This window comes from Caloenas nicobarica, chromosome Z, assembly GCF_036013445.1.
Source record: "Caloenas nicobarica isolate bCalNic1 chromosome Z, bCalNic1.hap1, whole genome shotgun sequence".
Classification (NCBI taxonomy): Eukaryota; Metazoa; Chordata; class Aves; order Columbiformes; family Columbidae; genus Caloenas; species Caloenas nicobarica.
In genome coordinates this window covers 17,425,402-17,450,540 of record NC_088284.1, presented here as the reverse complement: position 1 = coordinate 17,450,540, position 25,139 = coordinate 17,425,402, and positions in this window count along the sequence as shown.

Genomic DNA, 25,139 nt, shown 5'->3' with positions numbered 1-25,139 from the left:
GAGCTGTAAGTACTTCACAATGACAAGAGGTGATGGGAATTTATAAAAGTATCTGCAATCCAGGATTTCTGCACAAGATGTGTAGCCAGAGACAACCTCGTAGCCACATAGGTCCTGTAGATTCAGTTCCCAAGGAGTTGTTCACGGCGACTGAATTTGATGTATCTGTTCTTTAATTGCCTGTGGACAAGCAGGAAGAGCAAGCTAATTTCGCACATTACCTCAGAACTGACTAAGCCAGGGACTCAAGCCATTCATTGTTACTCATTCAGCTGGGAAACTTACACACGATACAAAGTGTGCTAGATGGGGCTGAGTTGTAGTCCCTCCAACAGCAATAGGATGCTTGCCAGTTACTTCAGTGGGTGGGGACTGGACCCTGAATCTCCATTCTCCAGCTCCCATTTCTGCAGTTGCATTTAGGAGCTCTACCTACTCAGGTTCTCATTGACTACTCCTTTTCCAAGTAATGGAGATTATACACTTTCTACCCACCATTCCAATTAATTTGCAAGGGGAACATAAATGTATCTTGCCTTGCAGGTAATGGCAGTTGTCTTGCCTTTACAAAGGGGTTTCAAGCATTGGAAACATCCAGAACTACAAAAATATATTTGTTGTAAAACAGCTTAACCATTCTGGAAGCAATTGCTTCTTATAGCTGGTGATACACAGGGCAACTACACTGACACAAAAACCACTGCAGTTGGGAGGCCCAGGTCTTGGTATTGCTGAAGGCACTTCTTGCCTTCTGCATCAATTTGCTATTGTGTTAGTGATATCAGTAATAGCTCAGTAACGGAAGACCTTTTAAAAGCCTAGACAGATTGACTTTCAAAAGTTACTCCAGCTAAGGCAGAAATCAGTTTACAAAATGAAGTGAAAGAAGTTCTGCTTTTGGAGCTTGCTATTCACTGATGCAAATACTTGCAAGTAGTCTGATCCAGAAAAAAAAGGAGATGTTAAACAGGAGGCCACTTTTGTGCCTTCTGGCTTTTAGGGTACATAAGACAAAAATTATCACTAGTATAGTGGCTGTTACAGAAGATGTGAAACTTCCTCACTGATTTATGATCTGTCAAAACCTGACAATTAAACAAAAGTATTCATTTGGAGTTCATTGTGTTTCTGCAGTTTTCTGCTGTAACAAGTGGATTTCGTGTTAAGAATCCTATTTTCTATTTAGGAAAAAAAATCAAAATTACAATGAAGCATTGTGATAGCACTGAAATTAGTAGAGTGATAAAAGCAACCCTTTGGGGTTTAAGAATTCACGAGAAATTTTACTTGTTTTGTCTTATTTCATTCTACAGTCTGATTCCCACCCCTTGATGAGCTGTGCTTCTGGCCGCTGGCTGTCATATTTTTACTGGGGATGTTTCCAAACTCAGTTAGAGACTCAGCACATAAAAAGCCATCTTCTAGTTTGTTGGTTAGTACCTCTTGTCGTGCTTCTTTAGTGGATAAAACTCCATAAACCTACAGTTGCCCTGTTGCAGAATGGAACAGGCAATATTCCACTTTGCTTTGAAATTTTAATTCTACATTGATCTTATTTTTTAGTGCCAGCAAGCACAGACATTATTCAAGCAAACTTTTTAAATAGGATCAGCCTTTTTTATGAGTAGTATTTATAGCATCTATTTAAACCTACCGAAGCCCCATTCTTCCACCTGACAAGCTTAATGGATTCACACATTCTACATGTCCTGAAAGCTGAACATATTTTGTGGCAGCCTTCTGCTACAGACTGAAAATGGAAACTCCCAGTGATGGGATCAAAGCCAGAGGAAAAAAATCTAAATAGAGAAGTATCTACTCAAGAAACAGCAGCAAATCAGAGGTAGAAACACAGCCAGCAGGAGACTGAGCTGTACAGTGCCCTGCTGTGGGAAACAAGATTCTGTGTTCCATTGCTGCAGAAATATAAGGAAGGACTCACGTTCTTTGAAGGTGCAATAAGGTGTGTTGAACAATTCAGATTAGAGCAAACGTCTGCTTCTAATAAAAATCACAAAGCCTGAGTGAACAAGCATGGGATTTACATCTTCCTGTACACTCAGAAACCTGCCTGGGGCATGTGCACAGCTCACCACCCTCCCAGATCCACAGGCTCCGTTCCGTCTCACCTGTGCCCCAAAACAGGACCATGAAGACCTGATATAGTAGAGTCTATAATCATGTCTAAAAAGGCAAACCAAATCGAGTAGACGGGTTATTTGATATTTCTGATTTAAAACAGCTGACTTAAATTAAAACAAACAAACAAAAATCTAATAAAAAAGCCACCGTTGGCACACATTTAGGACAAAAAAACTGTTCTCTATCAGAAAAAAAGAGATGCTTTCTCTTTTTCAAACCTACAGTGCATTAAAAAAATCTGCTTATCACTCAGTGATTATTGTATCTGCAGTTTGACCTCTTTTTCTCCATTTCCAAAGCCATAAACCAGCTTATGACGCTGAAGCAGTTGTGGCACAGCAACTAGGAAATGAGGAATATAGCAGTTCCTAAATGACGGCTCCTGTTCCACTGTTGGAAGATCTGCATATGTTTAAGTGAAGATGGTTGGTTGGGATTGGATAGATGAATTTATTTCAGTTTTCTTTTACAAGAATACTTTTCAAACTGGACACAGGGCAGTGAAAGTAATATATGACTATTTTCCCATCAGAAAGTTTGTAGAAAAAAAAAGTTGAAGTCTACTGTAGGCATTTTCTCACCTGTGTGGTTCCAGAAGCATCTGCCAATGGGATTCCAAATTGTGCTTGCTAAAATGCAGAGCACTGTATGCTGTGAACGGAGAAAGTTTTACACTAGTGGCTTATTCATGTACTCTAGTGGATGGATCAACTGTTCAAAGAAGTCAAAAAGAGATGGCAAGGAGTATATATATCTCTGCCTACAGTTAGTGTTGGCAAATACCCTTCTGAGTATTTCAGATGAGACTATTTTAATTTATTTATAAACCTCACATACTCTGGAGTTTTATTAGTCTGCATTCCACTCCCAGGAACAAGTTCCAAAGAGCTTCAGGAATATAGAAAAAGATAAAGGGGACTGCTGTTTTGAGACTGACTACAGAGGCTACAAAGTCGTGCCACTGAATGAGGGGTGATATCTTCAGAAAGAGGAAACAGTGTCAGCTACAGGTACAGGAGAGAGCTGTTCACGTTGCAATTAGAGGCACAATGCAGCAAAATGTATATGAGAGAGAGGTGAAGGCCTATGCAGTCATTAAAACTAGGGTCTGAATACAGGAGATACAACTTGCAGAAGTCAGGTATCAAAAATGCATGTTAAAAAGTTAGGAAATGGAATTTGCAGTCACTCTTATTATGGAGTGAGACTGATCCAAGTAAGAACCTAAATCTTCTGGCTGTTGCCACTCTCACCTCTGTGCTAAAATACACCTAACAATTCAGGACCAAATGTCATGTTTTTCTTGTACGTTCAAGACATATTGGAAATATAGAAGAAAAAAAGAATTGTCTGCAGTCTCTGCAACAATTCCACGCCTGAGTTTCTCTCTGAGCCAAATGTAAAATTTCCCTATCTGCATTTACTTCTCAGTATAGAGTCAAAGCAGTAGAACAGCAGAATTCCTTACCTAATGACGCAAAAATAACTGCTGCTCATTTTGCTCAGCTCAGAGTTCCAGGCTACAGCACTAATTTCTTTTTCATATTTGCAGAGTGGTGACAAGGATGTTGTAACTGCTGTTTGCAAGAACAACCTGTAGACTCATACCTACTCATTTATTCGGGAGCTATGTCACATTTATCTCAGAACATCATTCTTCCACACCTTACTACAAATGTTTCACCTTGAAATTGTCCTGAAGCCTGTAATAGCCACCTGTGAGTCAAAGAACTCAAATTCCAGAAATCTGGATGGCAACTATTGATCTAGGACACCTGCCATTTCGAGAGCTGTCTACAAGAAACCTGTTGCTCAGCAGTATGTGGAAAGGCTATGCACATTGAAATGCCACTGAGACTTCAGTCTTCCTATAGCCACTATATGGAGCAACAGCACTGGAAAGAGGAGGCAAGTCTGCCTGCAGAATGCTGCCTGGTTTGTGTCTACCACTTGTATTAAGCATCCATTAAATCTGGCAGGATTTACAATAACTTGTCTTGGCATTTGGTGACTTCAAGATGAATTCACATTAGTTTGGTGTCCCTTCTGAACAGCTGCCAGTTCCTGGATACAGTTCCATCTTTTGCAGATGCTTCACAAGGAGACGCCTTTATTCCATAAGCAAAATGTAGACCAATCAAACTGAAATTAGCCTCTTTTATTGGAAATTATATGCCCAGCACAGAATTCAGATCTGCACAGTTCCACGTCATAGTATGAACTGGTCTTGAATTTACTTCACTGGAAGTATATAAAATATCAGTTCATCAATCACCTATCACTGGCATGGGAGAGCAAAAGAGACTTGAACTGTGGTTTGCACTGGAGAAAGAACAAACTCCATCTCCACATCAAGGAATGAATTTGGTAGCAATAGAGGGATACTGATCCAAGCAGAGACAGGAATAATTTCCTTTCCAAATGCATTTTACTTTCTGACTAGTGAATTTCTGAAAGAAAATTAGATAGGACTTTAATTTTAACTAATCATAATTTCGCTTTTCCATCATTCATAGAAAATTGTATGATTAGCAGGAAGTTGCCTACAACACCACAAACAATGAAAATGAGATAGGAAAGGGACCTCAAGAGATTATCTAGTCCAATACTTTGCTTCAAAGCCAGAGAAACAGGCTTTAGTTTTTCCTGTCTGATGTTTGTCTTCCATATTCAGTAAAATGCATGATGGGATAAGACTTCAGGGAGAATGGCAGAAAGAAATGCTCTTCTCCAATGCTAAGAACTGAATTACAGGATGCACTCCACTACAAATTCCACTATTTGGACAAGACTATGTAGTGAAACATGAACCTCATTTCTCAACACTAATTGTCCTGCAGTGCTTCTTTGGTCCATTTCTTTCCCATTCATAATCATTCATTACTAAAGATGAGGCCTGGTTTCTCCACTTCTTTGTGGTCTTCTGAGCAAAGATTATGTAGTATTCACTACACAGACGGCTACAGAAATTGAAAGAAAAAAATGGCCTTGAAGATTTGAGTTCAAAGAACAAGACGAAAGTCCCAAGGCCCTTTTTTTCTGAGTCTATTTGTGGGGAAAAGGGCAGGAAGGAAATATTCATTTTCTTCATTTCATCTGTTTCATTTAAGACAAGCGGCTGTGTTAGCTATTGCTACATCCACCTTGATAGCAGCATGCATCTTTGGTTGGCATGTTACTACCTCTAGGAAAACTTTACTCACTGTCTGCTATTCCAGATCTTGTCCTTCTCCCTGGGCTCAGAAGAAATAGGTTTCCTTCAGAGTCTTCCACATCCTACATGGCTTAAGCACTACAATTTTACCAATATATTAAAAAAAAATAATAATAATTGCACCAAGCTTTCTGAAACTCCTCTCTCTGGCATCGGCTTTTTAAAGTTAGCTACAGACACACAAACACTAAAACCAGTAAAAAATAATTGTGTTGCCTTTAATCAAAAAGCCAATACTCATCCAAGGTGTGCTCCCACAGAATCCAAACAAAAGTCACACTCAATTATTTTTTCTTCATGGGTGATTATATATATGTTCTTAATTGTTTACACATAAGTCACGATTCACTGAGCACTTCAAAAATATTAAGAGTAGTGAAGTAAGGTTAACAATAAATATCTATAAAAACTAAAAATTATATGTTCTGCCTCTCTTTTCTCATCAAATTCAGAAAGAAGGCATGGAAAGAGTTGTGCTTAGACAGAGAAAAGGTTTGTGACATTTTTGATTGAAATATAAATACTTAGTAATATCAGTGAGGCATAGGAAATTTATTGCACATTTGCATTTAAAGTGATACTATTTGAAGAACTGTTGCAACTCCCAGTAAGAGTGAAACCTCACTACTTCTCCGCTACTCAGTGAAGCAGTGATTTAACTTTCAATGTGTTATCTGATGCATGTCCAGCTAACACATTTGCAGTTGCACATCTATATATAGCAGCCTATTAGTAGTTTAATACTATTCCAAAATACTATGAGTCCCAGTGAAGCTGTTTATTTTCAGTCTATGACTGAATAATTGATATGGAAGTAAATGGAACCAGTTTAGACTTGCTGAGACCCTAGCCCAAAATCTCTTAGTCTCAGCTATTCTGGTAAGAAATCTATTCTCAGCAATAAGTAGACTGGGAGGAAAAAAAAAAAAGGCGCCAAACCTTACATCACACAGTGACTATATTTAATCAGAAGCACAAATAAAGTAACTTCCTGCCAATTTTCATGCAGAGGTAAGTGGGTAATTATTGACAACCCAAGCCAATATTAAATTATAAACCGCCGTGGTTTCTGCAATGCAAAGCCTCACCAAACAGTACGAGATCTTTGAAAAACAGAGTAATAAGAGCATACCAAGAAGATGAAAAAATTATCTTCACAAAAATATGCAGGAGTACCTTCACCTCAGCAGCTCTATGTTGCTGGGGGTAGACAAAACCAGAGACCACCTTTTTAAAGGGATTTGTAGCTTGGTTTTCTTTGAATAAATGTAATTCACACCTTATCTGTCCATCTGTAGGATAATGCCCAAAGCTGATCTGTGCTTGACGTGAAAATGCTAGGTCTATCATTTGCATGCACAAGTGATACGCAGGGACCCATTTGCATTTACATATGTAGAAGATGACATTTGAAAAACTGGCTCCTAGAATCATTCCTTCTGTGAATGTTATGCAGCCATCTGTACAAAAGTAGCAACCAAATACTTTGCCATCAGCAGAGTGTTAGCCTTTCAGATATGACTGGTTGAGAATGTTGTTTCATTTTTTTTTGTCCAAACTTAATTTCAACATAAAATTGTTATTGTAGCTAATACAATTTTTCTACATAATGTTAAATATGCTGTTGGTTTTCAGCTGAATCCTTCCTTTTCTCACCATTGCCAAATTTGATTGATCTGCTAGATGCTAAGCACGTTCATGACCCCAGACTTTGGTTTTCTCTGTGGTACTATGATCAGGGATTCTTGTGACACATCCTAGCAGCTCAGCAAGAGAAGTGTGATCTGTTGAGGAACTGTAGCTTATGAAAAGAAACATTACCTCAGATAACACCACAGCATTTTTGGGGAAAAGTATCAAGGTTCTTTTTCTTATCCGACTTCCAAAAGCATTAAAAAAATCCAACAAGGAAAGAATTTTCTCTCCAGTCCATTCCAGTGAATCTGAAAATCCAAATTTGCCACACAATGGCACATCTTTCTTCCAGGTGGGAAGTGTTCCAGGACAAAGGTGTCACTATTGTGACATATTGTCAAAAATATTTCTTTGCATTAAGATCAATGTAAAGTCAGCTGTTCAAACCAAGTATAAACTGGTCAGAGCTCCGTTTTCAATGAAGTATGTTGTCACTTGATCAATGGAGTGGATGGACAAAGTATGCAATGAGAGAGGCAAGAAGGGCAGGACCTCAGATGATGAGAACCATGTATGAAGTCCATGGGTCGTACACTGTGGAAAATGCTCAGTATGCTAAAGCTGTCAAGGGCTACACTGTTGAGACTGCAGTGTGCCAGATATTAAATATGCATGCTACATGTTAGATTATATCTGACTCAAATAACCTAAACACAGGTGATGGCCAATGGGGAACCCACCGAAGTGCATGAAAACAAGAGTGTCGCCATTTTCCGAAATCTGCTGAAATAGCACACGTCAGGACAGGTGTCTTCTGCCTCTGCACACAGTGCCAGAGAAGTTAATTAGACAAGTGGAAGAGTGACTTCTATTTGTTGTATTAATCTGTGTAAATACTCATTCCATGTTATCCTTCCTCAGTATTTTATATGAGACTAAGATCATGTGTGCACACGTATACACAGATCAGATATGTGAATGGGATTTTTGCAGTGAATCATAATCAGTTTTATATTCTTTCAACCCTCAGCTTGGGAAAAAAAAAAGGACTTTTATATTTTGCCTATACATTTAGGACAATTTTTGCTCTCAGTTATATGAGTATCTGTTGAACCAAACAGAATTTTATATGTGAAGAAAACCAACCAAACAAAACCCAAAACGAACGACAAAAACCCAAAACAACTACAACAAACCTCTTCCTGATGAAACGCTGCTGCAAGCCAATACCTTTTAGAAAGGAACACTGCATTGGACTTTACTTGCAAAACCTCTTTGTAGAGCCAAGGTGCCCAACAATATCTGTGCTCCCTTTAGGAGGAAATATTTACAATTTGCCTTTTTTTCCTCTCCCTATTCCTTCACATCTTGCCTTGCTGTTTAAAAGAACACTGAATGCAGGAACGAAGCAATCTTATCCCACTTTGGTAATACTTTATTCTCCCATCCTGCTTTCATAGTGTTTTACACACGCTTTCTGATACGGTGAATTATTGCACAGAATGCAAGACAATGACAATTCAGGATCTAGAAGCCAGTGGACTTGAGGTTTTCTTTTGTATATGTTTGAAAAATGCATTTAGGTGCCCAGCCTTCAACTAGCAGCTGAAACCAGTCAGCAGTGCTTTGTTTTTCTCCCGAAACCTTTCTAAGTCAAGTTTTAGTGAAAACTGACATCAGGTAGGTGACAGCTTTTATGAAGTATATGTTTAAAATCATTCTCCCTTCCCCAGGCTGACATCCATTTCCATAGAAACAGAGGTGGAAATGAACCATTATCAGCCATGAGTCAATTTAAGCTACTAGTGGTCAATTTCTATCACTGAAAAAGGAGCTCGAATTAGTGAAAATGGGAGTTATAAAATGACCCTCTAAAAAAATTTTTAATGTATTTTTCTGCACTTGCGAGACTGAGTCTCTGTGGAACACAATCACAAAAACACTTGGAGCCAGCAGGGAAGCAGAGGAGGAGGATGAGAACTCCAGATCACATGCAATAGCTGGAAAAAAAAAAAGCAAAACAAAAGGCAGATGAAACTTTGGGGTTCTAAAGCCCCCAAATTAAAATGCTAATTAAAAATTGCATAGACTTGGTTTTTTAAAAAATGACTTTTAAATATCTTTGTTTGAAAACTAAATTCTCAAGTCCCTTTAACAACTGCAACTAGATTCTTCAGGAATTCACTTTCCTTGAAAAGGTACAATTACAGGAAAGAAGCGGCTATCTAGGTCACAGGGATATTTAGTTACTAATCATATATACTGTGATATGTTGTTTTACCAGTGCAGTCTACTCCCAAAGACATGAAAGAAGGAATTCCAAAGGGTTTTTTGTTTTTTGGGTTTTTTTGCTATGTAATTGCAGAATGCTGAGCTGTAAGAATGCTAGACTTGAGGTCTCTTGAGATTATGGTTTAGCAGCATGGTACAGATACTGAACCTCACATTTCTTTTATTGTGGTGAAGCTCCATTGCCATTAATGGCATTACTCCTGCTTTCTAAGCATGAGAAGCTTCCTTTGTGGGAAATCAGGGCAATGAAAACCAGTTTTGCAGTGGCTGCTTTCAAGCCTAAGTGTGCATGTGTTGTGCTCTATTTGCACATTACATCAACCACAATATTCAATGGCCATTCTTGCTCTTGTGTCTTTATATGCAGTTAAAAGCTTACATATTCTTTCTGGAGTTTGTACCCGCTGCACAATGCTTTAAAAGCAGCAGCTAGGGGTCTGTGCTGCAAAATCATACTTCTACTTAAAGACAGTGCAACAGTATTTCTGCATAGCAGTTTGGACACCCAGTAGCTTCTCCTCTCTTTGGATGAGTTTCACTCCCCCCACAGATGGCTAAAGGATGAAAACTTCATGCTTAGTATTTTTTTTAAGGAATTCTGCCTGATTTCTACAGTGCATTGATATAAAGGTCAAATTCCAGCAGCTTCTGCCAGAGAATTCTCTGAATTCTGTTCTTTTTTTTTTCCAGGACACACAATGAAGCCTAAAAATGTTTCAACTTTTGGAGGAATTGTTAATTTATTTTCTTCCAAAAGAAGTGTCACCTTTGCAAAGCATTAGTTGATTTCTGTATTTAGCTCCATTATTTCAGTATTTAGTCTTCAGCTTTGGGTTGAGTCCTTTTTTTTCAGTCTCTAAAGCTCTCAGAAGCGAAAAAGAACATCATGTTCCTGTGGACTGCCCAGGACACATGCTTCACAGCTGTGCCAAGTTTGCAGCTGACCAATTGGCCTGCATTGCAAGAAGACTCATTTTCAAAATTTACAATCGTTTTTTTTGGTGTTTGCCAGATAGGCCGATTAACTGTGAGACTTCTTTGATTTCATTGATGTTTAGAGCCCCATCCAGTTCCCAGTGAAGTTAATGAGTGTCTTTCCAGTCCCTATAGCAAGACTTGGATGAATCTCTCAATGAGCAGAACTGTTTCCCATCACCTATTTTGCCCACTGAGACATTCAAAAGATCACTGACCCTCATTCTGTAACATTGTATAATGGCATTTATCCTGGAATTTAAACGAATTGCATGATCTTCAAAGGCAGCTACCAAATTAAAGGTGGCAACTGACTCAAACTAACAAATTCCCTAATGTTAAGCCTCTCATTGAAATGGTAATATTAATGGCATTATTCTGTTTGATTTGTTCCAGAAATAAGAAGTGTCTTTTAGAGTCCTAAGTCCTGCTCCCTGAACATGGTGGCTTGTCTGGGTGAAGAAAGCACATGAACAGGCAAGTGTTAGGGACCTAATCTAAAATACTATGATGTGATTTCACTAGCAGAATTTTTGTAACAGTGGAAGAAGGCATAATTCAACCATAAAACGTTTTGATTAGAGTTTAATGTCGGAAACTTTCAGACCTAACATTTCAGTTTACAGTACGTATAAACAGACTTCTGAAAAATCAGCATTTGCAAAGATGAAATCATAAGCTGGAAGACTCCAAACCCAGATGACATTTGAGTCTGTAGCCAACAATAGCATCAACTCTGCAGCATAAAACGAACAGGGCGGCACGAATGTTCATATACGTACTTGTATGTGTTTGTTAGTATACAAGCACAAACAGCTTGTGTACTCTACATGCTCTGATGCCATTTTTCTGGTGTGTGCAAAAAGAAAGAAAACAAGAAAAACAAAAAAACCCCAACTGTACAGTTAGGGCTTTTTCTTTCAATCACTCACCAAACTATTGGAGGGAAATGAAAGAAAATGAAGCTGAATAATTCCTCTCCTCAGTTGCTAGGGAAATTCTTTTCAGCAACCTGAAGTAGCATGATGTCAGTGTGGTATACGTATGAAGCAATAAAGGAGGAAAGATAGCCTATTTGCTGAAAGAACTGGACTCTTTGGCACCCTACTTTTCTCTCCCCATATCATTGCCACCCTCCATCTCTGGAGACATTATAAAGTAGCACACAAAAGAGACAGAAATTAAAACCAGAAATTGTTACAAGAAAATAGAAGAGTATTTGTCCCATAGAAGAGCTGGTGCACACCACTTTTCCTCCTATACTTCTGGTGAAAGATCACAAACACCTAATAATTCCAGCACAGTTAAAACTGTCACGCTCATAACTTTCTGGTGTCTGAGTTCTGAGTCTGAATCTGCTTAGGAGTCTAGATTCCTTGAATTGGTAGATCTTCATGCATATTATTTGGCACTGGATTGATTGTTCACTCCAGAAAGTTATTGGAGTAAGTCTCCTGAAAACAAAAAGAGAGAGCAAGGTGCCTATCGTAGGCACAAAGGCATGTGACTTGTCTGAAGTGGAGCTAAATTTGGGTAACATAATAGGAAAAGTTTTCAGTAGTCATGTCTATGGGAACATGAAATGCTACACCAAATAGAAGAGTGGGAGAACCACTTACAGTGCTATTGCTCAAGGCACTTGAGAATAGGCTATATGGAACAATTTTGGTATGAAGAGCATGAACTAGAAGTATAATGGGTCCTTTCCATCTCCACTTTCTCCACAATCTAACATAATTAGAAGTGAACTGTTAGAAAAACTGGTAAAATGTACAGAATGTTTTTCTGTAATACGTTTCTGTTAAGAGAAGAGAAATGCTACGAAATCAGTTAAGAGAAGCACTAAATCTAAACCCAAGCAATTATGGAAGTGATGTTAGACTGCAAGAAGAAAGGAAGAACAGATTTTCCTCCAAAAAGCAAGCAAGAAAAGAATAAAAATCTATGTCAAGGCAAACATTAACATTTGATAGTTTTCTCTCTAAAACAGTTTTAATTTCCAGTTGTAGTGTTTCCCAAAGAGAAAACAAATAAGTCAGTCATAAAAAACTGACAAGATCATGCTACCTCAAATCAAATGAGAAAGCCAAAACTAGGACAAGCAATAGCCCAAGACTCCTGGACAAGTTACTTCCAAGGCAGCTTAGGGTCATACAAGGATATTAAACCTGTTTTCCCTTTCCTTCACTCTGCCTTCACTTTCCTTGCTCCCAACACACTCATCTCCATTCCTGTCCCTGCCCCACCCAGACAAAAGTAGATGGCTATAATGAGAAGGACCAAGGAATGACTTTTCATGAACCACCACATCTGGGAATCTGCAAAGTCTGGATTTTGTCACTATACCAGGAATGTAAAATATGAAAATAACAGAAATCTGCCACAGCTACTGGAATGCTATTACTAGTCCAGTGACTAGCTAAGGTAGCAGTCATTATTTATTTATACTACATTATCATTCAGAAGGTTTGTGTGGACCAAGGTTTTGTAATTGTTCGCGCTATGTAAGGACAAAAAAAATATCCTCTCCTTGGGGCACGAACTGTAAGGTAAAATGAGTGTCTTGAGGATGTGGTAACCAGTGAAGTGAAAGAGAACAGGGAGGCAGCAGCTAGAGCACACACCAAAGAAGGGGGCTGAGAAACAGGTCTCTAGTCACTATTTCTGCCTAAGACAATGATGAGCACTTCACTTGGAGAGCTGATACTGTTCATGGGCTTAGCAGCAAATCTTGTCACTTCACCTTCATGTCTGGGCAAGAGTGGCTGGTACATGGGGAGAATGTGATTGCGAAAATGGCAGAGTGTGAAAGTGATGCACATAAGGTGGCTGTGGTCAAGTCATCTTTCTTGGGGTTTGCTAGGAAGGTTTATCCACTGTTCCCTGAATTTCTTTACTGACCGCTATATCACCCACAGTAGTACCAAAACTCTGTAAGGGGCAGTACTTTAAATTAACTAGCCTCTGTACGCTGTGTTTCACTGGATGAGCTGGGCAGTAGACCCAGTATCCAGAGGCTTTACTTATTTATTGGAAATACACACGTGGGAGACTGGTTCTGGGCTGCACACCTGGCAGAGAGCTGAGACTGCTGGAGCTGACTAGGGCTTCATTCTTCTTTTCCGCCTACCAACTACACCCGAGGAAAGGGAGGCTGCATAAAAATATCCTCAGGGCATTGTACCAGGGAGTGCTAGTGGTGAGGACAGAGCATTGATTTGCCCCTGCAGTCACCAGGTCTGCACTTAGAGTCACCCTGCTGACCTTTAAATGGAAGCATGAACTTAACTGCAGGACAAAGGGAAATGGCCCCAGAATGCAACAAGACAATCGGCTCCTCTGAAATCCCAACTGAAGAAGCAGTGATGCTTATATTGATCATGAAAACCCGTTTTTAGGAACATTTATTAAAAATGAGCCAAATTTCTCTCAGCTTATTTGTAACAACAGACTTTTGAGTCCTATAACAGAAGCAGATAAATGCTCAATTAATAAATGAACGGTTATGTTTCTGAAATAATACTCGGTTCCATATGAGCTAACAATTTGCTTAGAAAGCGGCTGATAAAAATCTTAGACACAGAAGAGGAAATTGTTACTAGTTCCTTGCTCAATTATTTTTACTTTCAACGCTGCCTCAGATAACATTCATACATTGCCCACTGAAGAATTCCAGCTCTTTTTCTCAGAGATAAGCATACCCACAGCCAAGATGTTCTCATAAAAGACTAAAATTCCTTCCTATATCAACAACAAATTAGTCATTCATTTTCACACTGTTGCACTCTGGAATCAGAAAACTATAAATTATTAACTATTCTTATAATGCATTTACAAAAGCAACTATTTTAGTTAATTGCTAATTAGAGCATGGATTAAAAACAAATGAGAAAATGTACCGTAAATGTTAGCACTCAAGTATATAAAGTGGATTCTACTAGGAACAATATTAGCACTTACCAAGGAGATTTGGGGAATAATTCTTTGCAGGAATAACTCTTAGTAAAAAAAAAAGATTTGCTGAAAACTTCATTTTCCTACATGGCAGTATAAAAATGGATCAAGGTATTTAGGATACTATTTCTATGTTACCTATCACTTATAACTAAGACTCTATTTTGTTCCCTGCTACAGTGGAGAGTATTTTTATTGGTAGATGCAGGAATATGGTTACGTGCACTTGTGACTATTTAAGAAACTTGTGTGGTAACCTAATGATAAAATCCAGTAAAGTATTAGCTATTGACAGGATGAATAATTATGACAAGAATATTTAACACTTTAAGTTCATAACATTCCAGAAAGGGAATCCTTTAAACAGATCTGTCTGCATCACACCCTTTTACTAGCAATGAACCCAGATACATCAATCAGCCAGTGGCATAAATAAATGCATGCTGGTTCACTTCAGGTGAGGATGGACAAGCAGGCTTCAACAGGGCTCAAGGCAAGGACACAGGACTATGTGGTTTGGTTCTTTTCTGGGACTGGACATGACCATGATTTTCTAAGGAGTAAAATATCTTTTCACACAGGTAGGGTAGGTCCTGAAATTATAAGGAATGTTCAATGGAATGCATCATGCAAGGTAGTGGACATAAGTAAATAATATATCAGTCAGCAATTTTCTGGCAGAACAGAGGGCTGTACCTGCCTCTTATAGCTTCAGTTATACAAATTAAAAATTACATTCAAACATTAAAGCCATCCCAGAGAATGTTCCTCTTTCTTTCTTATTCATGCATCAAGCTCTCAGTGGACTGAGTTGGGTTTCCATCACAGTGTCCTACCAGGATCTTCTCCAGCTCTTCTGAAAATGAGAAGGCTCCAGCACAGACGCTCTGGCCAGGTGAGTTGGACAGAACAGACTGCAAGCACAGAACTTCATACTTTCTCCTCAGACTACAGAACAAACAAAGGCTAGTGAGAAGCCAGGACTGTTGAATTGGCAAAGCCACAGACCCACCACCCCAGGCTTATGTTCCATGGGCACAAATGGGAAAATGGAAGCTGCATGCTTATTCTGCTGCTTTAGAGCAGGTGCAGGATAAAGCTAATGTGGAAAGTGTGAGCTCACCTGCCACAGATGAGGCTATGCAGGCTCCTAGCAGGTCTCTCAGTTTTGCACTGCTCTCCTCCAGTAGATCTGTGTGTTGCTTGATGCATTGTGGAACAGATGTCACTGTCACCATCCAGAGTCTAACTGCAGGGAAAGCACACTGAGACAGGCTCTTCATTCTGGAACATCTCAGCTTGATCCTAAGCCTGATTGTCCATTCCTGCCAACAACCCTGAGGGCTACCATGCTTCGCCTGTTCTACCACGCCGCAACATTGAATCGAGGCCATATGTGCAAGTCAGCCCCAACAGCGGTTTTCAGGGAGAAGGAAGCCTCCAGCAGAAACAGCACTGCAATAGTTCTGAGTCCTGGGCATGGGCAGAGGCAGTTTCTGCACTGAGCACAGAGGGAGGCACTGGTTGGCCTAAGCCCTTTACCTGCATCTCACCACACAGGTCTCCAGGGTGGACCTCTTTTTGCAGTGCCTGCGACAAAGACAAGCATAGCTGGGGCTCGGATCCCACTAATGCATAAATCCACAGGGCATAAGCCAATGAAAATTGGGACCTATGGATCACATCTGTTGCTGTGAAGACATCCCTGCAGCAAAACTACTGATGAGATCTATCTTTTTACCTGGAAATGGTAGCAGAAGTTTCTTCCTTTTTCTATAATCACTCTGGCCTCATTACCCAGCATTAGCTATCTCAAGGAGGTCTCCTTTGACTGAAACAGACAGGGCGACACACTGAATATCTTCTTGTCTTTGTGGATGGAGGGAGGGAGAAAAGGAGGGAGAGAGGACTCTTAAAGAAATACTGAGGCTTCAGAATGAATACTGGCATGGGAAGTGAAATCTCTTTCAGGACACCTTCAAAAATTGTCTCCTTTCAGCTTTTCTTTGCCAAGGCTCACTAAGATTCCATGCAGTGCTGATATGATATGAAATACAGCACTGTGCAGGAAACAAGCTCACCAGGCTTTCTGGAATTACTTCATTCCCATCTTAGCTGTTACATTACTGTATGGAACACAGATACATAGATCAGGCATCCATCCAACTTATCCCTGTTCCCACTACAAGTGGTGGAAGAAAAGTTTATATTATATGATCACAGTCCTTACAGAGAATTGTAATGCTTTATTAAAAATCCAGAACACATGATGGTCTCCAACTCAAATTAAGGTAGGGCTCCCAGCCCAGAGTGAAGAATACCTGTAGACTACAAGCTCCTTGACCTTTCTTTTGAATAAGGCCTCTACCAGTTCACTACTCTATTGCTGAAATGCTATCCCAAGCATTCTCTGCGATATTTTGTAGACCATTAGCAACCACAGGAAGAACAACAACAACAAAATACATAGTGGAAACTTTCAGCGATTTAAAAGTGAGACACTGGGCTGTGAATTCAACGGGTCCTGTCCCCCGCCCAGCTCTGCTGAGTGTAGCACCACAGGGTAGCATGTGCAACACAACACACACTGATCACCCAGACCTTGCTGTGCCTCTCTATAGTGAAAGCAGACACAGTCTCCAAGGACAACAGCTTACAGTTTTTGTCACAGGTGAACCTACCACACCTGTCCCTATAACTCAGTTTCCATGTGGCTTATATTAGCCTCATTTTTGCTCTCCAGCTTCTTCCACTTTGTTGTTACAATAAGCAACTGAGAGTAAGTTGTGGCTAGACTAAGGCATGTCACTTGGGAAGGGGACATCATAGGCTCATCCCACTTGGAGTTTCTCTGGGTGACACTTTAGTCGTGAATATCTAAATTAAATTTATTACCTAAATATCTAAAGGCCTTTGTGCTGAGTGCTGTACAAGCACTGAGAGAAATCAGCCTTGCAGGGACATTGGCCCTCCCTGGACCACCATTTTCTGTGTCCTGGCCTTCTAGAAAAATGAGATTGTAGTCCTCAAGTGCTGTGGGGCAATCAGAGACAGAGTATTTCCTCCCTACAGTCAAGCCCGTTGGTGGTCTTGAGCTTAGCCATATACAAGAACAGCCACAGTTTCAGAACACGTCACACTGCTTTAATAGCACTTCCTCTCATCAGCTTCCAAGAAAATGTTTGCTGTACCAGCAACTCTTCTGTCCTGCACTTAACCATGATGTTTCTTACTGTGCATCTCACCATATCACTGTGTTCCCACACTCTGTACATTTTGCGATTTTTCCCTTATACTCAAGCCATCAGAATCTTCTGCTTCTTTTAAGACTTTCTCTATAGAAGGACTCACGAAAGTCAAATCATTTCTTTCATGTGTCACATTCAAGGTTTTTTATGTTGGCTACTGTTTTGATCCATTTCTGTACTGAGTTTAGCTATCTTTTACATCTTCAAGGCTGTCACAAGATCCCTCTGAGATCTGACTTATGATATGACACAGCTGATGAACTACAAGTTCCCCAAATTCCTTTACTTTAAAGAGTGATGCTTCAGGAAACAGGCCAGAGGGCAGTCCTGTCTCTTAAAAATCTGGTGACCCTGCCATAAGCTACAGTTGCATCACATCAAGGGATCTCTTTCAGCAGCAAGTTGCATGAATAAATTGCACTGCACAACACAGCTTCTGCTTCAAGCACCTGGCATGCACAAACAAGGGCCTGATGAGGCAGCTCATTTAAACCATGATCTGAAGAGGATTGTGGTACCTTTGCACCAGCCACTGATTTTTGTTTGCCACCCAAACCTATGCCTATCCCCAAAAATGCCCAGCCCCCTACACCAGTAACAAACACTGTCAGAGACAACGCGGCTCTGTTCTAGGTCCATTTCCTTCTTCTATAAAAGTTATTCAGAGGCATTCCTTTTCCAAAATGCATTTTGTTTCCGAAGTCATACAGAAGTGAAATACTCATTCTTACATGAACCGTGCAACAAAAATGTACAAATTGGTGGGTAATAGGCAGATACCACCATCCTTATCTTTAAACTTCCATTCTTCTCCTTAGACCCCAAAACCTTACTTTAAATTTGTGTTTTTCTGCCCCCGCCTTCTCCTTTTCTTTGTGGTTTAACAGATAAAGTCAGAATGGGAGGAGGTTTCACCGCTTTTGCTGCATGTAAAAACATTAAATTATTCTGTTATTCTGAGGCTCACTGATAGTATGAAGATGACAACTGAACATGAAGGATAGCACTTTCTCGTTCTTCTCATAACAGAGGGCTTCTTTGGTTGGGTTTTTCAGTTTAGCAATTTCCTGATGCAATTGTCTTGATATGAGCTCTTGAAGTTTTTGCCTCTATTTTTTTCCCCCAAATAACATTATTCTTTTCCCTATTTTTTCAGTTTTGCAAAGAAAACTTCTAAACAACTATCCAGTTTATACAGAAATATACTAGTTCACATACGTTTGTCAAATCCTAATCTTAATCCAATTTAAAAAGGTGTCCTAGTAGCACATACCAAATAAATATTTTCATAGAAATGTCACATGTTATTTATGGACTCTATTACATCCCAGATGAAAATGAAAGCCACTCAACTTTCATAGAATCACAGACCTGCAGAATTATTTGGGGTGGAAAGGACCTCTGATGGCCATCTAGCCCAGCCTCTCCAGTTTGCTCCTAGCAGGGCTAGCTTCAAAGTTAGATCATGAAAACAAAAAAGAGTTCCAAACGGTAACTGCTCATATAATTGCTTGTTTTACACTGACATTCATGTAATAGTTTTGTAACACTTCTACAACGAAACAATTTGTTGTAGTACAGCAACTACGCTGTTGCCTTGAAATGACACACTCAGACAACAGACACAGTTAACAACTAATTGCATGCACATCTGTTGGTACACACATGTGATGGGGAGACCCATGATGAATCATGCTGTCCTTTAGCTGCAAGGTGGAACTGACACTGTTAGTTCCACTTGCTGTTCCTACCAAGGAATAACAAAGCCAACTTGCTGCAATGCATTTCCCCTGCAAAAGTGAGAGGCAAATGTTTTCAGCCTTCTTGGCTAACTGAGATTTAAGGAAGCCTGACTTTCTAAGGAGCAGCCTGTAGATTATCATTCTGAGCTTGCTAGAATGACAGCTTTCATGTTGTGTGATAATATTTGCAAAAAACAGGTCTAAGCCACGTTGCTGCATCATTAGTTAGCAACAGAATACCGTGATACAGCCAATTAATCACGTTACAAAGCTGTCTCAGAGTTAAAAAATAATAGCGCTGGACGATCAGATTAAACAGCAAAGATTAATTCTTTTATTGCTGAAAAAAAAAGCCCCTACTTTCCTAGATGAGGCAGCAAACCGAATACGCTTTTCTTCTGGCCCTGAGCTCCTACTAGCTTCACAGGTTGAGCCCTAATTTTATGTTTGCTTCCTAGCACTGTAATTGTTAGAGATGTCACTCAAGATGTATTTTATGTAGGAGCAACAGCACATGTTCCTGCCTGGCAGAATTTGGATTATTCATGCCCATATTGCAGTGAATTTTGCAGGCTCCAGAAAAACATATCTAAATTGGCAAGCTTTCCAAGGCTTGGTCTTGCATCTTATGCACTTTGCAAGAGAAGGGAAGGTACCATCTATCAAGTACCCATACTGACAATTACTGTGATGAGTGTGACTCCTATGAATAATTGATTTAGGGGCCAGGATGGCTCAGACAACTGGTAACAGGATGTGACCTCTTCCACCTCAATGTTATTGGAAGAAAGTAGACAACTCTTGCTCTATACAAACTGATAGAAAATGACTAAATGGTCTCAACCTACATTAAACTGCATCTATTATACTTCCCAGACCAAGCTCACTACTGCAGGATGCAAATTTGCCTGTGATCAGCTGTCAATATAAAAACCTACAAATGGCACCGTTAGGGAAACAGGCTCAGTAGAAAACTCATCTATAGATGGCAGTGGAAATTTAGATATATTATTACTCATAGGGGTCTTACTACTCTTGGTGGTCCTATTCAGATGGTGCTGATAGATGTCAGATGCACAAATGATATAGTGCACACGAAAACTTCCAAGATTTCTGTTCATGCTGCACCACTTGTTTACACAGAAGACATGAGCCTTGCACAGCTGTCAAGCCTAGACTTTTCTATCACTTAGTGTACAAGCACTGAAAGAGCAGAGGAGGAATTACTCACAGATTTCATAAAAAGCAAAATCTATGTTTATGTAATTTTACATGGTCGAAAGATAAACACAGATGTTGCATTTGCAGATATGATATTTATAACAATATTTTATCAATTATGCTGTGCTTCAGAGATGGAAAAACATTGTCTATTTATTTGTCTTAATAGTCTGTAGATCCAAAAAATAGATTCTCACAGATTTTAAAAGGTTTCTTGACAAAATGTAAATTTTTATACATTTAGTCCATCAAAATTATGAGACTAGAGAAAAAGATTACATAAAAAGTCAGCTTTCAGATGACTAAAAATAGTTGGCTTTTTTAAGAAAAATAATTTCAAGACTTTTCATGAACACAAAGTATTTTCTGGATGTGATTTGCACACAGAAATCTTGTTTTCCACTAGTTTTGTGTTTTAGAAATGTGCTCCAAAGCAGACTGGAGAAACTCCTTGCTAACAGATCATATTGCAGAGGTAAAGCTCTCTTCTTTTACAACTACAGTCATCTGGTTTTCAGATATCGGGTGGGAGCAAGGGAGTGATTTTTGGGTCAGTTTGCTTCTGGTGGGAAAACGTAGTCAAGAGAAAGTATGATTTCTCAGTGTTTGTGTCTTCTTCTGATAATTCATATATACATGTACTTACAGAACCACAAAAGGCCTCTAGTGGTCATCTATTGCACCTCTCTGAACGGGGCAGCTGTTTGACTACTCTTCCTAAAAACTTCCAGTGATGGAGATTCCACCATCTCCCCAGTCACCCTGTATCCTGAAGAGTGGAAAAAAGCCTTAGATGTCCACCATAGCATGAAATGAATCATACACTAAAAGTGTCTATAAGGGGAGATTTGTCTGATTAGCTGAGATACTGACATTCATTGCTGATGTCAGGTTTTTGGCTGGATAGAAGCCATTCTGTCCTTCCCACAGAACCAAAATAAATTCAAATCACATCACGCTGTGATGCCCAGCATGACTGGCACACTGCTAATCAGCTTCCTTCCAGTTTTAACATAAAGGTTGTCAGGCTTACTTCTCTTATTCTTAATATGATAGCAAGCTTTCCTTCTTTCTTTCCTCAATTCCTCTATCTTATTTTTAGCTCGTTCTTTCTTTTTTATATGCTGAAATGTTTTTAAGAAGTGAAGAAACTTGCTTTTCATGCCACTGTTTTGACTTCAGAAACACACTTAAAACCAAATTTTTGGGCAGTAATATTTATTTTGTCCTGTCTATGACAGGAACACATCACCATTCACAGTCTGGTGCTTCGTGTGATCCATTTTATTTATTTTGTATTTAATTCATGTCTACAATACTGTCACAGGGGTGTAATTTGGGTGGGGGGGGGAGGGGGCACATCGCCTGTATCCGCCACAAATACCTATGGACAGTTTTTCCTATTGTTTTCCTGGCTCCCCACTAAGGTCACTCCTTTGGGAATTATACATGAGTCACTTAGCAAAATGTGCTAGTAGAACAGCATAGTTACACTGTATGAATTCATTTTCATCTTTGGGAGTAAGAAAGGATGTAAGAGTTGATTCTCTTTCAACTTCAGCTTTCAAATCAGCTGGCTGAAACCCCACTGCTGCAGGATGGTACAATATTGTGTCATGAATCACAAGACTCTGTTCTGAACTTAGTAAATGATATATGTCATTAGCATTCATCACAGCTAAGGTATATTCCAATAGAACTCCCCTGCATAGTCTCTTCAACTTTTGCCCATGCTATCGCAGAAGATCAGATTCAGCACTGATAAAATCCACTAATCTAGGTATCTTACTTTAAAAATGGGTTTGCCGTGATATCTTAGAAGTAGCAGAAGGAAATCTCCCTGCTCAAAATGTGCTGAAGAATTAAAATGGAGTGTACCAGTTGTAGTGGAAGAGATCTAATACTCTGGGAACTCTGCTTTCCTCACAGATCCTCTGATGAATGCGTTTTTCCTCTCAGTTTCCATACTTTAAAATTTCCTTTCTGAAATCAAGCTGAACTTTTTTTGCCAGACAAAAGGGAACTTCCAGAGTAGATTCTCTCCAGAGCTGCATGACCTTTACCACAGAAAGCTTACCCAGAGGTAAGATGCAAAGGCTCAAATCACCTGACTGCTACTAGTACTGAACAAAAGACCTGCTCACTTTTTTATTGCATTCCCCTAAGCAGCCTCTGGCAGAAAGGCTCAAGAGATCTCCTGACAGATGGAGACTACAGTTGTCTTCCTTAGCAAGAACAAGTGTGTATGGCTTGTACCTTGATTATCCTGCCCTCTATCCATATATCACCCTTCTGTCTTCTTTCCACTGACTGTTGCCTTGACAATCCCTCCTGTTTGCATGTTGCCTCAATGAGTTTTGACTTTTCAGCTGGTCAAGAATATCCTTCTCAACAAACCTAGACATAATAAAACACATCTACATGCATAACACCCACTGTAATCTTTATATGCAAAAGCTTTATGCATTCCTTAAGACCTCCTGAAAAGGAGCTGACTGAAGAAGGAGCCCAGGTCTTCAACTTGTGCATCCTCCTCCTTATCACACTTTACACCAGAGTACTGTTTTGCAGCATTCCTGGAGCAAACCTTATTGCATAGCCTTCACCTACCAAGATTAGACATAGGAAATGATTCCTGCAGACACTGGGATAATGCTGCTGTTGACAGGGGAAGGAATGTGAGGGAGCTGGAGTGATTTTGAGACAGAAGTCACAACAAGTCTGTCAATAAAGCCAGCAAGCAGTGCAACAAAGCAACCTGCTGCTATTGCCTCTCCTCCCTCTTTTGGGTCCCTTTCTCTCCTTGATCGACAGAGAAAGCAGCAAGTGAGGTGCTTGTGGTGAACTCAAAAGTCAAATTCAGGACGGAAAACTGGTAAAGAAAGCAGAGACTGAGCTGCTCATCTACTACAGAGAGGAGGCAGGAAGGAGGTCCTCAACCCTGCCCTGGAGACTTTCCCCTCCAGTGAGGGACACCATGCCAGCAGGGAAGGAGCGCTAGCCCTGCATTTCACCTGTGGGACTAGTCTCACCAGTTGGGAACCATTACTTTAGTGGTTTTTAGTTCCCTTCAATACCTGTTGTCAGGCCAGTGCCCAGGACTGGCATTCCAACCAGCCACTCCGTCTAATCCCCTTCAAAACCCATGCTGGTTTTGCCCTTAGCAACAGCAAATGCCAGAGACAGCAGTCTGGACAGAAGAAATGGAACATTCTTTCTCAACTCTGTTTCTGCCTGCATTTTCAATATCACGAAAAAAAAATGTATGAGACGAGAGCTGGCATTTCCCTCAACAATTTTACTATTTTGTATTTACATCACAGCAAGGCTTTTGCTTATGTACAAACACCACCCTCTGTTCCAAAAGGACTTACTAGTTTAAAAGTCATCCTGGGTGTTCAGATTGCCCGATAGGCTAATGAGGGCATTTTAAACATTTTCTGGGAACTGGATGCTGTGATTCAAAGACTGCAGCCTTGCAGTGTTCTGTCATGCCCCTGTGGGGTCAGATCCACACTGCCATCCCCAGAGGCCTTAGGAGCTGCCATCTTCTCTCATCTGCAGTCCTGAAGTGAACAGAGTCCTAACGAAACAATGTGGAAATGATTAATGGGTGTCAGGAAACATCCTTCTAGTGTCTCTTGGAAGCTTGCAAAGCTTCAATGGGGAAAAAACTAAAATCCTCTCCAAAGCATAAGAGGCCATGGAAGAGCACCTTTTGAAGAAATTATAGATTATAAGGGATTTCCACCTTTTCCTCATACTCAGTACAACCAAGTTTCTTGTTTCAGAACATTTTGCAGGAAAAATACCTCCAAAGGTCTAAGAATTCCAAAACCACACTCTGACCTATTGCACTTGGCAAAAACTAATTACACCTTGCAGTAAAACTGTTCCACTTCTCTCAGTTGTTCATGATCAGCCCATAAGCTAATTCACTGTTTCAGGATGCCCAACTGCCAAATTAAAGCAAAACGAACTCTTCCCTTCCCCCCAGCCAACATGTATTCTTTCAATCCTAGAACTTCGGGCTATCTTTACCAGTCCTATAGTTTCTCACAGATTATTTCAAGGCCTGGTCCTTGCACTCTGTCCTAACAAACGCCTTGTTCTTGCTTTTGATGTTCTCCATATCTCTTATTTGGCTGCATTTAATCAGCTCAGCCCCTGGCACTCCTCTTCACAGCATGGATCTCAACAGACCTTTAGCTTATTTCTTGCACGGCTGCTCTTGCCCTCGCTCCCTGCCTGCCTGGATGTGTTATACTTTTGCTTAAACCACTTTCTCCTCTTTCACAGTGACACCTACAAGGAGTGACTCATGGTAACATATGTACGCATATTTAGTATCTAAAGATAAACTGAGACCTGTTGAAACACGGAACACATACCTCAGCAGCACAACTCTCTTGCTGCAACCTCGTGGTGGTGTGTCACACCCTCGTGTTGTCAGATCCACTGGAGATTGTGCACTCCTTGGGGCAGGGAATATGTTATTTTATTCTGCGCTGCACAGAGCCTAGCAAACTTACGCACCGTGTGACGGTAACTAATGGTACCAACCGAAGATCTCTGCAGCTGCAGAGACGGCTGCCGTCTTCCCCCGTCCCACCGCACCCGCTGCCCGGCAGCTCTGGCCGGGCCGGGGCTGGGGGCGCTGGAGCGGGGCTGCCGGCGCAGGGCTGGGCAGGCCGCGGCCCGGGCACTGGGCACCGG